The sequence below is a fragment of the Cupressus sempervirens genome, chromosome 5 (assembly GCF_028749045.1).
Source record: "Cupressus sempervirens isolate cs-2001-9-10 chromosome 5, ASM2874904v1, whole genome shotgun sequence".
Taxonomy (NCBI): Eukaryota; Viridiplantae; Streptophyta; class Pinopsida; order Cupressales; family Cupressaceae; genus Cupressus; species Cupressus sempervirens.
Genome location: NC_143122.1, coordinates 497,516,340 through 497,531,219, shown reverse-complemented (window position 1 = coordinate 497,531,219; position 14,880 = coordinate 497,516,340).

The window sequence follows — 14,880 nt, the reverse complement described above, 5'->3', positions numbered from 1 at the left end:
TCTGCACTCTAAAAACTAGAGGCTGCTACTTTTGAGGAGAAGATTCCAATTAATCCCATAGGAAACTTTTATTTTATTTCATAGGACCACCCACCCCACAAAAATAGATCCTGCAGCTCCCCTCATGAAACCACACCACACCCTAAGTAGTATTCAGGGAATAAATATTTGCTGGTTTGCAAGTTGATTCTATTGATTGTTAAAATGTCTTCAAAACAAGTAGTCTTGGATATGCCCTGTTATTACTATTTACGATTTGTTTGCCTTTACACGAGTGCATTCCAATCATGTTTATCGGGCAAAGTACATGGAGTATAAATTTTGCAGATGCATAAATAATAAGGTTCCAGGGAATAAATATATGCTGTTTTGCAAGATATTCATAATGGCACATGATTGAAATCTCTCCAAGACACGTCTGTGGTTTCTTTCTAACAATTTTAGATATTTGAATCTTTCCAAAGGGATGCATTCCAAGCTTTGTTATTTGGAAGATACACAAAGTGGAAAATATGCAGACATATAATTAAGAAAACTATATTGAATAAATGTTCATTGGTTTGCAAGATTGATTGTATTTTACATTTTTTTGCTTACAACATAATTATGCATTTTGAATTTGGGTTGATATGTAACACGGAGAAGAAAACAAGCAAACATATAAATAATTATTGACTAGTACTTTGATGCAAATGCATAGACACACTAGCTTCCAGAAGCCATTATACTCGGACTGATTTTTAATATTTATCATATGATTAATAATTGCACTAAAAATGTTTTTGTAAGGGAAATCTCTCCAAGGCACCGATTGATGGTTCCCCAATCCCTTTTTTGCTTGGGTTGAAGGCCGATATTGTCAGTTCTGCCTCTAGAATTGGAAGGATTTCAGCCTTTGTGGGGTTGTTAAGGATGGCATTCCCCCTCCAAAATCTGTTGCGGCTAGTGGACGAATTAAAACTACTGCTATTATTCCTTATAAGGTGAAACCTCCTAGGGTGGTGTTTGACCCACACATTGTAGTGGATAATGTGGATTTCTACCAACATCGTGGATTAGTCTCTAGATTTGTTGGTTTGTGGCTACCCTATCTTATACATCTGCACTACTGGGTAACAAGTTCGTGATGATCCCAGTGTTTGGTAACATTGAGCATTTTCCTTGTGCAAAAGGATTTTTAATTGCTTCATTTTCTTCTTCTGAAGATTGTGATTTGATGTTGAGCAAGCTGTGGTTTGGGAGAATCATTCTCTTTTTGCCAAACCTTGGACGATCTCCTTCAACCCTCTTACCAAACCACTTAATGTGCACTCAATGTGGGTTTGTCTTCCCTATCTTCCACTACATTTTTGGGTTTCTTTCTTTGAGGCCATTGAGAATTCTATTAGTTGTTTCTTGAAAGTGGACGAAGCTATGGCTTTGTTGGGCCACTCTTCTTTTGCTCGCATTTTGGTTGACATGGATATCTCCACACTATTCGTGGGGAATGTAATTCTCATAGTTGGGGAGAGGCCTTGGAATCAAGCATTGGATTATGTGGGACTTCCCTTTTGATGTTGATGATGCTTCTTTACTAGGCATATGGATACAATTGTTCTCTTTTGCATCATAAGGGTGTTGATACTTGGTGGAAGGATGCAAATAATGATTGTTTGATCTTCAAATTCTCTCATTCTACCTTTAGGACTCACCATAGGCCAACGATGAGGATAAAACTCCTACTACAAATTGGGGTCATGCTCCTACTGCAAATTTGAGTCATGGTTCTACTGCAAATTTGGGTGATGCCCCTATTGTAAACCATGAGAACACCACTCTTCCTCCTATTGTAGCAACCCTCTTTGGCCATGTGGGCCATTCCTCACCTTCTTTTGCTCCTACACAACTCTAAGCTTCAACCACCAATGTACATATTTCTTAGCACTACAATAGTTTTGCCGACAACTACCCTAAAGGAGTTTCATTAAGTGGGGATCCTAAGGATAATATTGTTTGGACATTATAGGAAAAATAGTTCTTTAAACTCAAACTCTTCTCTTCGTGCGGTGAATGAGGAACCTTCCCACCCTTGAGAAGGGCTACTATCCTTTGTCCTAGTATATTATTTATTTTGTCTTTTTCATCTTTGATAGCACCTATTGTGCTATTAATAAGTAGGGATAACTATAAGAAACCTTTCCCAAGAGAAATATGTAAAATGATGGTGAATTTAACATTTAATGTGCACGAAAAATTTCTAATCGAGGGCCATTTTTTTGTTCGAGGTAGGGGAGAAAATTATATTCTATTGGTGAAATTTTCCTTTTCGTATCAAAATTTAATAATAACTTTGGTGAATTAAAAAAATAATTTGGCATGTAAATAAATATAGGTGAATTAATTGTTTTATATGGTGCAAAATATTAATATAGTTGGCTAATTTGTCAGTTGCTATAGAGAGATTATTTAATTTTTTGGAGAATTTATAGTCACAAGGGGCCATGGCCCATATGCCAAGTGTGCACTATACAATGTACTTGTAGTCTGCCAATCCATTAAGATTCAATTAATAATGTGTCCTTTTTTGTTGCCAATTGGCCATTTTCACTTTGCTTGTTATCATTGTTATGGTGAAAGGAATTGATCCGAACTGTTGATTTAAGCTATATCAATGACCTCAACTCTATTTCAGGCCTAATCTTAAATGCTATAACATAAATTCTAATTCTTCTTGAAATCAGGACACGTCTCCCACATCCCAAAATATAAAATAGTTAGCTAAACGAGGGTAGTTGGAGACACATCGGTAAAATGGTCAGCAATGCTCGACCCCAATTTTTAAATTTTAAAGGCGATATAACATTATCCAATAAGAAAACATTAGGTAAAGGCTGATGAAAATTTTAAAATAATTGTGTCCTAAATGTAGATTACATTGGCGCTTGGACCAGGATTTGGGACCAACTATGTGTAAACTAATGGGTGATTAGCTAGAGCTTTGGATGAAAAATATTGAATATCTTGGTGACATGGTTGACCCCACATGTAGGTTTTATTCACCAAATTATGATTTCCAGAAGAGACAAAATCAGCAATTGGCAAAGATTCGCCATTAAAAAAATCACTGTTAATAAGCCATAGGTAGCCTATAAAAGAGAGCACCCCTATCTTAGTGTTGTTCTCTTTTATGCCTTCGACAAGTTTTAAGGGTCAAATGTCTTGCTAAGATACTTATTATAATATACACTTGGATACAAATAATACACACCAAACAAATGCATCCATGGTATGAAGTCTTGAACTAGTAGAGAACTCAAATTTTGACTAGGAGCTATATCGATAAAGATGCAAGGAATGACACCTTAGACTATCAAGATCTACAAATCTTGATTGGGAAAAAATTTCACAACAATGTTCCTAAGTCATAGACTAACAAGTTATGTGATGATATGTGGCATATGGACAGGTGGAGACATCACAAGAGATAGCAATGTATGTTACTCTAATTTGAGCTCCACAAGTAGCAAATTAAAACATCACATGCTACTAAAATCCTCTCTTTATATAGTTGGGTTCCATTTCAACAATATTAGAAATTATGGGCCATGAAAGACACGTCGTTTTTCTAGAAAACATTGATAAAGTGTTGCAAGAGCACAACTAGTTCCTCATGCAATCATCAAGTGAAACTCATAGTGAATGTATGTCCCATTTTAAATTAATTGCTAAAGCTAATTGAAAGTAATTGCCTTAAAGGTAAAAAGAGTGATACATGTAAAGATAAACAAATTGCCACAATGAGTTGTCCTTAACATAGGAAAATAGAGGCAACATGTACAATCAAACAAGATCACACAAGTATATTAGAAATCAAGGAAATTAACACACAAATTAATATTTTGTATTACATCCATTGTATGTTTTTGTTCAATGCACATTAGATATTTATAGGATTAGAATCTCCTATTTGGTAGCAAGGATCTTATAATTATTCTCTAATATAGATGAGCTATGTTTTAAACCTCATAATGCAAATAGATAGATAGTTGTACTAACAAACCTAACACATAGAATAGAAGTTATCGATTCATAGTCGCTCCCACTCAATGGCCCCTGCTCCTCTTGTTCAAAATTTTGGATCTCCTGCGCATAGTTCTCCCGTTCCTTCAGGAACTACTGCGGTCTTTGCTCCTGCTTGTCGTTTGGGTGGAGGTGCTTATAATGGTGGACGTGATGCGGGTGTGGGCAGTATTCTGTCTGCCTTATGTTTGGCTACATCTGCGGGTGGGGTTAGGGCTTTGTCTGCCCCTCGTTCGGCCCCTGTGTTTCCTGCGCCTCGTCCAGGGTCTCCTGGTTCTGGTTGTAGGTCTTTTGCAGACGTGGCTGCCTATGAAGCTGGTTTACATGGTGCTTCCATTTCATCTGGTCCCTCTCACATTTCGCTTGTAAGTGCTTTAAAGCCTATTAGGGTTTCATTAGATCCTGAATTAGTTGAAGACATGATAGAAGACCTTTCTTCTCTTGCTGCCATTTTTCGCTCCTGTGGCTATTGGCCCTCTCTTGCTGATCTACATGGCTGGATCTTCAAGAACTAGATGCCACTTATAGACAATAAATTCCACATCTTCCCGTGTGCTAAAGGCTTTTTTATAGTTAAGTTTCAAAGTACCAATGACAGAAAGATTATTTTGTGTCGCAATAATTTTTCTTGGCAGGGCAGATTTCCTCTCATGGCCAAACCATAGCACATGGATTTCGATCCTCTCTCGGAATCCTTTAATAAGTTCCCTATTTGGGTCCGGCTCCCTAATCTTCCGTTACATCTTTGGCAAGATTCAATTTTTGAAACTATTGGGAATGCTATTGGGGATTTCTTATATGTGGATGCTGACACTTCGAATATTCTCCACTCGACCTGTGCTCGCTTTCTTGTAGACTTGGATGTTTCTAAGGGCCTTCTTGAGGCAATTTGCTTGGATTCCCCGAGGAATTCTTGGACACAATTATTGGATTTTGAGGGAATCCCTTTTCGATGCAGGAAATGCCACTCGACGGGTCATGTTGCTGCTCGTTGTGTTGCTGGGAATTCCAAATCTAAACAACCACCTTCTTGGTGGTCAAAGGCCTCCTCTGAGCACTACACAGTGAAACATTCCTTGGTTGCTCCTGAGGATTTTGAGGCTGAGGCTAGCTCCGAGCCAGTGGATGAGGGGGATGCTCTGGTGGATTTTTCCTTGGATGCTGCTGAGGATTCTGTGGCTGAGGTTTGCATTCTTTTTGAGCCGGTGGTGGAGGTGGATTCTCTGGTCTCTACTCCTGGTTCAGATGTCCCTCCTAGGGGTTAGACGTCGTCTAATTCTCTCACGGAGGTTGTTGCGGCTTTTTCTTCCCCTAGGTTCCTCAGGTCTTTGTCTTCTGAGGCTTGGGTTGCTGAGGCTACAAATATTGAGGACAGTTGGATTGCGGTTAAACGGAAGAAGTCTTATTCTTCTGCCCCCCCTTTAGATAGGGTCCTTCGATCGAGTAAGGGTAAATTCATATTAAAAGGAAAATCTTTTGTTTCCCTATGATGTCTAATTTTTTGTGATGGTGAACTGGTTGCAATACTGGTTCGTTGGAAACTGGTTTGGGAGGTTTTTCAGGTTGCTGTTCCAGTCTGTTGACTTTCTAGGTTCCAGTTTTGTTTTGGTTATTTTTTCTGGTCTCATCTGTTGGTCTCATGTCCCTGTAAAACTTGATTTAGTTGTTTAGCTGGTTTCAGGTCCTTTTATAACCTGGTTGTGCTTAATGGTTTATCTTTTTCTTAGATGTAAAGGGTTTCGGGGCCCCTTCAAAACCTGCTTTTACCTTAATCTAAAACAAACCTAACACATAATAAAATATTAAACCACCTATAATTATGTGAGTTGTTATTACAACTCACTTTACCTTACACAGTGCATTATTATTTTAATGTGTGTGAACAGTAATTCCTAACAAATGCCCTTAGTGTGAAAATGGGGAGGAAGAACATCATAAAAGATGGAAACATAATCATATGTCTATGCATACTTTTTAGGTATGCATGTTTCTATTTGGATCTTGTTGCACATGATCACCTACATGTGAGAACTTATCCCTCTTTCACTTCTAATGAATTTATTACTGACCGATCATACTTCCAAGAAGTCTTATAGCTAGAGGATCTTTGTAATAAGCTACTATTTTACATAACCATTTTCAATATTGATGATACCCATATTCTCCACCTTGGCACTATAACTATAGCAAACCAACTCTTGTGGCTCATGATCTTGATTCAAAGAAAAAATATCTCTCTTTCAATTCTTTTAATAGGCTTACCAAAAACCTTGATTGAAATATCTCAACCTAAATATTTTGCCAAAATATCTCACAAATATAATTTTAGAAAAAATCATGCCATAACTTTTAGATTAACTAGCAATAATATTGAATAATTCCCAAATAAAATAACCTTAAAAAACTTATTGTGTTAAATCATGAATAGTACAACAAAATAATATGATCCAATCTTAAATACCAAGGTTATAGTTTGATTGGAAAACTAGAAAAGAACTTCAAGCACAATTGTCGACTCCATCATGAATCCACCATAAAGATGAATTGGGTTAATGTCCAATCCATCAAGAAAGCCTAAAGGTTTATGTCCTTGGGTTTTTGAATCAAAAGCTCAAAGCTTGCCAAATTTCTCCTAAAGAAATCATAATTCAAAACATAATCCAAGCATGCTCCAAATGAGCTCACTTACTTTTTATTTAAGCACAAGTTGGTGACTCTTCAAATTCCCCTTTCTCTCTTCCGTCCTCTTCTTTTATCACATCTAAATCCTCTTTTAAATATAAAAATGATATTTACCATTTTGAATTAGCTCCAATAAAGTTACTTTTAATATTTTATGAAGTTGGCTTTAAATTTTGGAACATCCCAAAAAGGGGGAATCATAGTCCTCTCCTTGAGATTGCTTGTTCTCAAGTAATCATGAATCTATAGACAAATACCAGGATCCCATATCAATCTGAAAGCTACTTTATAGCTAATTCTCAAATAATTGATATTGGGACATGCTACATTGTGAAGCCAAATGTTAGAATACAATTCATCCATCAATAAGATTCCTAGATCCCATGACAACCTCACAAATGCTACTACACTAATCCTTTGTGAAAATATGTTAATATCAACTCTATGCCTTTTGCTGGGTAGCAACACATCACGACCATAAGAAGCAATGCTCTCATCCTTTCGACGTTTGGATCCAAAACTAGTCTATCATTTAATCCCAGGAGTAGAAACAGATATCCACCAATCTACCATTTTACTATACCAACAAATTGAAAAAGTAGATCACCTTACAAGTGTCAAAAATATCTCCAATATGCACTAAGATCAACTCATAACACCACCATATGTTGCTAATATAATCTCGGTCAACAACAAGAATGATAAAAATATTGTCATTGTTCCCCTGTACAAGAAAGATGATAATCTCATATAGGGTGATGTCTCCACAAATATGCATACAAGTAAATACCTGTTGTAGACCATGCCAACTATGAAAATGTAGTAGAAGGCCAAACATGGAAGACACTAATAACTGAAGTAGGGATGTAGATAAAATTACTGACCAATAAATTAATAGCTCTCATATCATAAGAACTTAGTGAGAAATATACAAATGAGTTGTAGGAGCCTTCATTACTGCTCAAAAAAAAATTATGAAAAATTTGATTCACTAGAAGTGCCACCAATTAAAACAGTATTCCCACTAATGATAAAATCACCATCAAGTGGAATTTTTGAACTAGTTTCACTTGGTTCATGTTTATCCTCATGACATTGTGAAGGTATATAATTGCTTATATAAAAATAAAATTTCTAGTGGTTGTCTCATGTCATATCTTTACTCATTTCAAACATGTTTTTCATTGAAATTATTATGGCCATTTCTTGTACTAAGCTTACCAAAAATCTTAGCTACCTGATTATATTCATTCCATGAGTTAAACATACAATTTCATGGAGTGTGAACATAAACCTTTTCTATCCCAAATCAGAAGTTTAGATTCCTCTTGTAAACTTTCTCTGGACTCATCACACACCATATCTTGACTTGCCATATGTCTTTCCCTAGTGATCAAAGGTGGTGAGGCATCTTTTAAATCTCCTTCAAAAGATGTCAAATTGTTGCAAGGTGTTCATTTGCTCAATTTTTTAGTCCATTCATCAATATTTTGGATGTCTCTAGTATGTAGTTTGTTGATGACATTGTCTCCCATTTATTCCCTTGGGAGTTCGTTGACACACACTACTAATTGTTTGATCTCCATCACCTATATTCCCACTTTTTTACCTTTTTTTGTAGATGAAACAAACTAATTTCCTAATTGGTATAGAGAGAAATGAGCCATGCTAAGATGCTAATAGTGATCATCAACCTCATTTTCCTTGTTTTCCCCAAATTTGATGGCAAGATCCCTATCTATCAATAGTTACATGTAGTACGATTTCATTCTTTTGATTACTTCTTTGATGGTATGTAGTTGAGAACTAGTAACACCACATACAATTCCTTTTTGCATATCATCCATTTTGGTCTTCCACATAAGATCTTTAATGAATTTGTACAAATCGTCTATCCTTGTTAACACTTGTACAAGCTTCTATTCCATAACCAATGACATTCCCATCAAATCATGTACTGGTTAAGATTTTTGTCCAAATTTATTTGAGGAATATTTGAGCCATGTGAGGTCCCACCCCGGCTAGTCACACCTCAGCTGATACTTTCATATTTTGACTCTTTTATGATACACTATTTGATACATTTATACCTATTAGACATGGACTTTAGATCATTAGACATTATATGGTGATTTTGCATTATGCTGATTTAGTATCTATAATGATGATGTTAGGACATATTCTTATATGCTTTATTAGTGATAGAATTAGATGATTATTTTGATGATGAATTTTATGGTTTAATTATATTTGACATTTGAAATATGTTATAAGTAAAATTGACGTCAATTGGATATTATATGATCGATTTTTGTATATACTTTATATGAAATTAAATTGTAAATATTGCCTTGATAGTTGATGGATTATGTGAATGCAAATTATGTATGTTCAACATTTTTTAATTAGTATTGTTGATTATATGTATGATTTTCTAGGACTACTGATGTTCAAATTTAGTGCGAAGGGAATTAACCATGGAAATAAAGTTGGAGAACCAAGGTTACAGCTAATGAAGAGACAAAAAAACATCCTATTGTATTTTATTTATAAACATAAATAGTTGAATGTTTGTTAATATATTTGTATTTTTTTGTGTTTTAAATGGACATGCCAATTATGTAAATGTGATGTATTGGTGTCAATTAGCACTTGTGAAATGTGTATGTGGTAATGACATCTCCATTATGGTTTGGTAAGTGCAACCTAACCTAGGGTAGTACCTTATAGGTTCTTTAAGATATCCACTTGAGTAGGAGGTTATGAGTGGAGTCAAATAATGTTGAACCCATAGGTGAACTTTTGAGAGGTCAAATAGGACCCTAGGCTGATGTTTGGGTTAAATTTAGGTAACCCATTAGGTGTACCTTCGGTTGGGGGTTAATTTTTGACCAAAGTAGTGTCCAAATCTCATTCATGAACCTTTCAAAGTATCATTTTAAAAAGTAGCAAAAATGGAGAAGAGGACAAGACCATCATCTTTTCCCTATTTTTAGTTTACCTCACATTTATGAGAGGGGACATAGATGGAAGAGAAATACTTGGAATTTTTCCCCTAATAATAACAAAAGGTTGGGAGGTGGATAGGAGACCTTTTTAAAGGAACTTTGGTAGAACTTAAAGTTTGTTTACCCACTCTCCAATTTTGGAGACACCTTAGTTTAGGGAGGGATTTGGAAGAGGATTTGGCTAAGGAGAAAGATAAGAATCACTCTTCTCAACTTTCATTTTTCCTTAAGCTTTGATCAAGGTTTGTTGCACTCTTTCCATGGAAGGATTTCATTCTTGTTGTGTTGTAGCATATATATATTTTTAATATTGTAGCCTTGCATTATTTGTATGCATTTTCTTGTAAGATCTTGTTGTTTTATTGATTTTCTTTGAATTTTTTGTTTATGGGAGTTATGACCATACTCCCCCACATGAGAGGGAAGAAGTAGCCTTATATGCGAAGGGTTTTTGGACTACCTTTGTAGTGTAGAGTCTCTTCTCATGGAGGAGAGGGATATGGGATGGAGTATGGGCTCTGTGTTGACATTTTGTGTTACACATTTGGGGGTCATAAGGGGAGATTTTTTATGAGAAAAAAAAAAGTAGCATGTGTTGTAAATAGGGCTTATGAAGGCATGCACCTTGTGAAGACATTGTATTATGTTCATTTTGACATTTCTCCTCTTAGGTACTTGGTCCACCTTCACCCCATTCATGGGTCTTCGGTGACCTATTGCACAAGCCATGGTTGGGAGTTTCATTTTGCATTTATTGTTATGTAGTTGCATTTTTTGGGTTGTTTGTGTAACCCCTTTTTCTTTGGTCCTCCAAGCCTAGGGGTGACCTTGAGGTTTAAGTTGGGAGGTAAGAACTCCATGGTTATGACAAGTTTTATTGTAGATTTAAGCTTTGAGTTGCAAGGTCGAAAGAAATGAAAGGAAAAATAGAGAATGTACATTTTGTTTACATTGTTGTTAAGAAGATCGATATTTATTTCATCAAATTATTGCATCATTTTTGTTGTAAAGAAAAAATGGATTTGTAATAGTGTTATAATGTATTTTCAAGAAAATAAATATATATGGATTTGCTTTTATTATATTACTCTTAAGGAAAAGAAAATATTTAAAAACCTATTGTATTTACCTTTTGATAATTTTTTTATAAAAGTAGGAAAGAAAGAGAATGAGAAATTTAGATACTCTATGTATGTAGTTGTTTAAAAAATAAGACATCCTTGAATGTTTATTTAAATTTATTTGAATGTATTGATTTAAAGTTTAGAAAATGAGATCTAGATATTGTAAATGCATTATAGTCTAAGGCATTTTCTTAGGCCTATTTATGAATATTCTAGTTGAAAATTTGAAGAAAGAAAAAGAACATGTTCATACATTAAATAAAATTGTTTTTAGGTCATGATATTTCTTTTAACCAATTAAAATCAGATTTACATATGTGTAAATACAAATTATACTCAAACTTACATGGGCATGGATTTACAATTTATTTCAATAGACTATTGCTTTTTTTTTGTTTTTTTTAAAAGAGGGGTAAACGCTTTGACCTGGAGCTATGAACCAGTGAGGCCACAAACGGGGGACCTCATCCCCATGAGATTTGAACCTTGATGGCAAGGATAACAACATAACAACTTAACCATCACAACATAAAATATTGTTAAAGTAATCCTTCAAAAAAATACATAGTGAAATAACTATGTTGTTTTTCAAAAAAATGTACACTCGAAAGTGTCCCACTCTAAACCCTTCTATCCAAACGATTCCATGAGTTCGGAATGCTTGGATGCCGGCTTAGAGCTCCCTATCCACGGAGTGCAAGAGAGTATATTTCAAGAATAAGAAGGCTCTCAGATGAGCCTTAGAGATACTCTTCTTGCTAGTAAACCATGCAATGGGAGGTTCCAAAGACAAGATGCAAGAATGCAAATGTCCCAAGGAGTTCCTCAAGAATGCAATGCAAATGAAGATTAAGCTAGAATGAGATGCAAAGTGGAGCTATGCTAAAACATGTATGAGAGTGTTACAATACCATTATTAAGCTATGTGAGATTAAGCTACATGTAAAAATGAAAGCTAAGCTAAGCTAGAATGCCATGATGCCATGGATGAGATAATGTAGACAAGAAATAGAAGTTCTCCACAAAGCTCCAAAGAAACCTGTTAGAAAACTTGCAACATAACAATATTCAAAATGAGGATGGATTGAGGGGGAAAGCTCTCTCCCTTTTAAAGATGTATGGACGGTAGAGATCAAGATGAAGATGGTGGATGATCAACGGTGGAATTCAAAAAGAGGAGTGATCCATGTGCACACACAAGTCAACCAATAGAATATAAGTTGACTTGTCATATAAGACAAAAGTCACAAAGCCTTTTCTTTTAATTGCAAAATAGAAAAAGGACTTTATGTGTGCACTTTAAGTGGGTTAGAAGAATGGGGTCTTTTATTTAATTAAAAGGGGACATGTTCTTTTAACCAAATAATGAACTTAGGATAGCATTGTCAAACTATAGGTTATAATCAAATAAATTGATTATTAGCAATTTGGCTTAGGTAAGTGATTAAATTAATTTAGCCAAAATGTTGAAAAGGGGGCTAATAGTCTAGATGACCATTTTTAGGTGATTACATTTGCCCCTCTTTGACTAATGCGTGATCGATCTGGGAACACATTAAGTCAAAGAAAATCGAAGCCAAGTAGGCGATGATAGATATAGATGTTTAATTCCAAAGAGTGAAATGCAGAAATAGATAGCAAGTCCTGAATGCACAGCCTGATAGCAGTAGTACTGAACACTAGGAAGATGATGTTAGGATCTGAAAAGAATTCTAACACCTAGCAAAGCGAATAGATCGAGAGCAAGTGATAAGGTCAAACAAATGCTCCTAAGAAATAGATAGCTATAACAATCAGCAATAGAGTATTTCTGCCCCCTTGGGATCGAAATCGAAATGAGGTAAGGGGACATAGAAACAAGCTAGATATGAGAAAATCGAGAATATAGCAATGTCCAAGATGATAGATAGATGATTAGAGCCCAAGAATGACTATAAAAAAATTGATAAAATGCCCTAGTTTGACTAGAGTTGACCTTGAAGGATATAGCATAAAAATTAGGTCAAAACGAGTAGAAAGGTGATTTTAGACATGAAACAATGAATTGAAGTAGATATGAAGTATCGAAATGATGAAGACATGAAGAAATGAAGATGCCCCAGTGAAGATTCAGAGATTAGACCTCAAAAGGTCAGCTAACTGCTCAGAAGAAAGTAGAATTTTAAAAGACAATTTTGACTATCAAGATGAACTCGAATTTGGATTTCGATCCGGAAAATGAATCTAGGACGTTGAAATTATTTAAGAGGTCAAAAATTTATATAATATGATGATAAGATAGAAAAGAGATGAAGTGAAAGATTAAGAAGGTGAAAAGACATGAACAAGAAGAAAGTAAACAAATATATGAAAGGAGTTAGCTCATATGTCGACAAAAAGATGAAGAGAGAGCTCTCCCCATATGCAAGAATGCAAGACTAAGCTAGAAAATAAACCTAAAATGCAAGCTAATATGCAAAGTGGTTTACCAAGAAGAAGCGCATAACATTTAGACTCTTAATTTCATCATTGAGCATTTATTAGGGACATCATGAGATCATACAACCATCACTAGTATAACTTATGAGGATATGAATATGATCGATATCAGAGAGGTATGTGAAAATCTAATCTAAGCATCAGAGACATGTAAGTCAAGATAACTACATGATTAGATTCCCTAAGTTTAATTTAGCAAGATTACACCTGTATCAAGGTATAAGCGTCAAGATAAACCCTAAGTGCGATCTTGCGAAATAGTCAAGGATGATACATTTGTAAGTTAAAATGTTGAATAGGACAAGCATAAATGCTTACAACACTATAGATAAACAAAGTATACCCACAAGCAGAAATCAAGAAAGTATGTCCCATGTCCCCAGTCTTCTAGTCAATGACATCCTCGAAAGACTATTAGGGAGGGAACACATGGCAAAGAAATCATCATAGACAGCACACAAAGTAGATAAAGATCAGCATAGCTCAGTCGTTTAAGTGTTAAAGTGCGTGTGTGTAAGTCACTTGGCCATTTCTTCAAGACTTGATTCTGATAGTGAGAAATATCGCGACATCAGAGACCATAGGTAAACTATCTGAAAAGTGTTGAAAAACACTTGATGTTAAGGTGGGGGAAGTGTTGCGAAACACTATTTTGTGAGTTGCCAAAGAAACCCTAATGCACAATAATACCTCAATAGGCTAAGTAGCTGTGCCCTCGAGCTGAGGACAAGAAACAATTCCAAGCTAGGAAATGTGTAGCGAAATGGGTGATTGAGATGGGTAGACATAGGTGCAAGGGTCTCAAGTAGCGCCTGTTTCTAGGTTTTCACCACTTGACAGATTTTTTCAGGACTTTTTTCAATTTTTTTGTATTTTTGTATTTTTTATTTTTATTTTTGCTTTTTTTTGAATTTTTTGAATTTTTTTTTTCTTTTTTTGAATTTTTAGAAAGAGCTCAAGCTTTTTGAATGTAGATAGTGCTCCTATAGGAAAGATAAGCCATGATAAGCCAAGACCATAGAAAGGTATGCTCAAAGATGTTGATAGGGTGATGAAAGGGAAATGGTAGTAGGAAGAATATATGGAGGATAAGAGTTCATGTATAGAAAGGAGGCGTAAGCTTTAGAGGATTTCATGTGGGTAGCTAAAATATTGGACAAGATCAATATTGACACACACCTTGAAGGGTATTGGAACAATGGAGGAATCATTGATGAAGTAGCTTGAGGTTTAGATGTATGAGGTGGTAGAAGAGATTTGGAAAAAAGTGGAGTGGAAGGCTTTGGAATAATTTTAGGAAGATTTTTGGAAGAAGATAGAATGGAAGCCTTTGGAAGCTTGAATGTCAACTTTGAAGTATTTTCAATATTCAAGTCTTTTAAAAGAGACTTGGGAATCCACATAGCTTTAGATTTTCCTTTCGATACTTCAAAACACATTTCTTCAATAATGGGTTTAGGAACCCACATTTGCTTTGGTTTAGCTCTCTTAATAGTTGACCTTTGCGGTCTCTTTTGCGCATTTTCCTT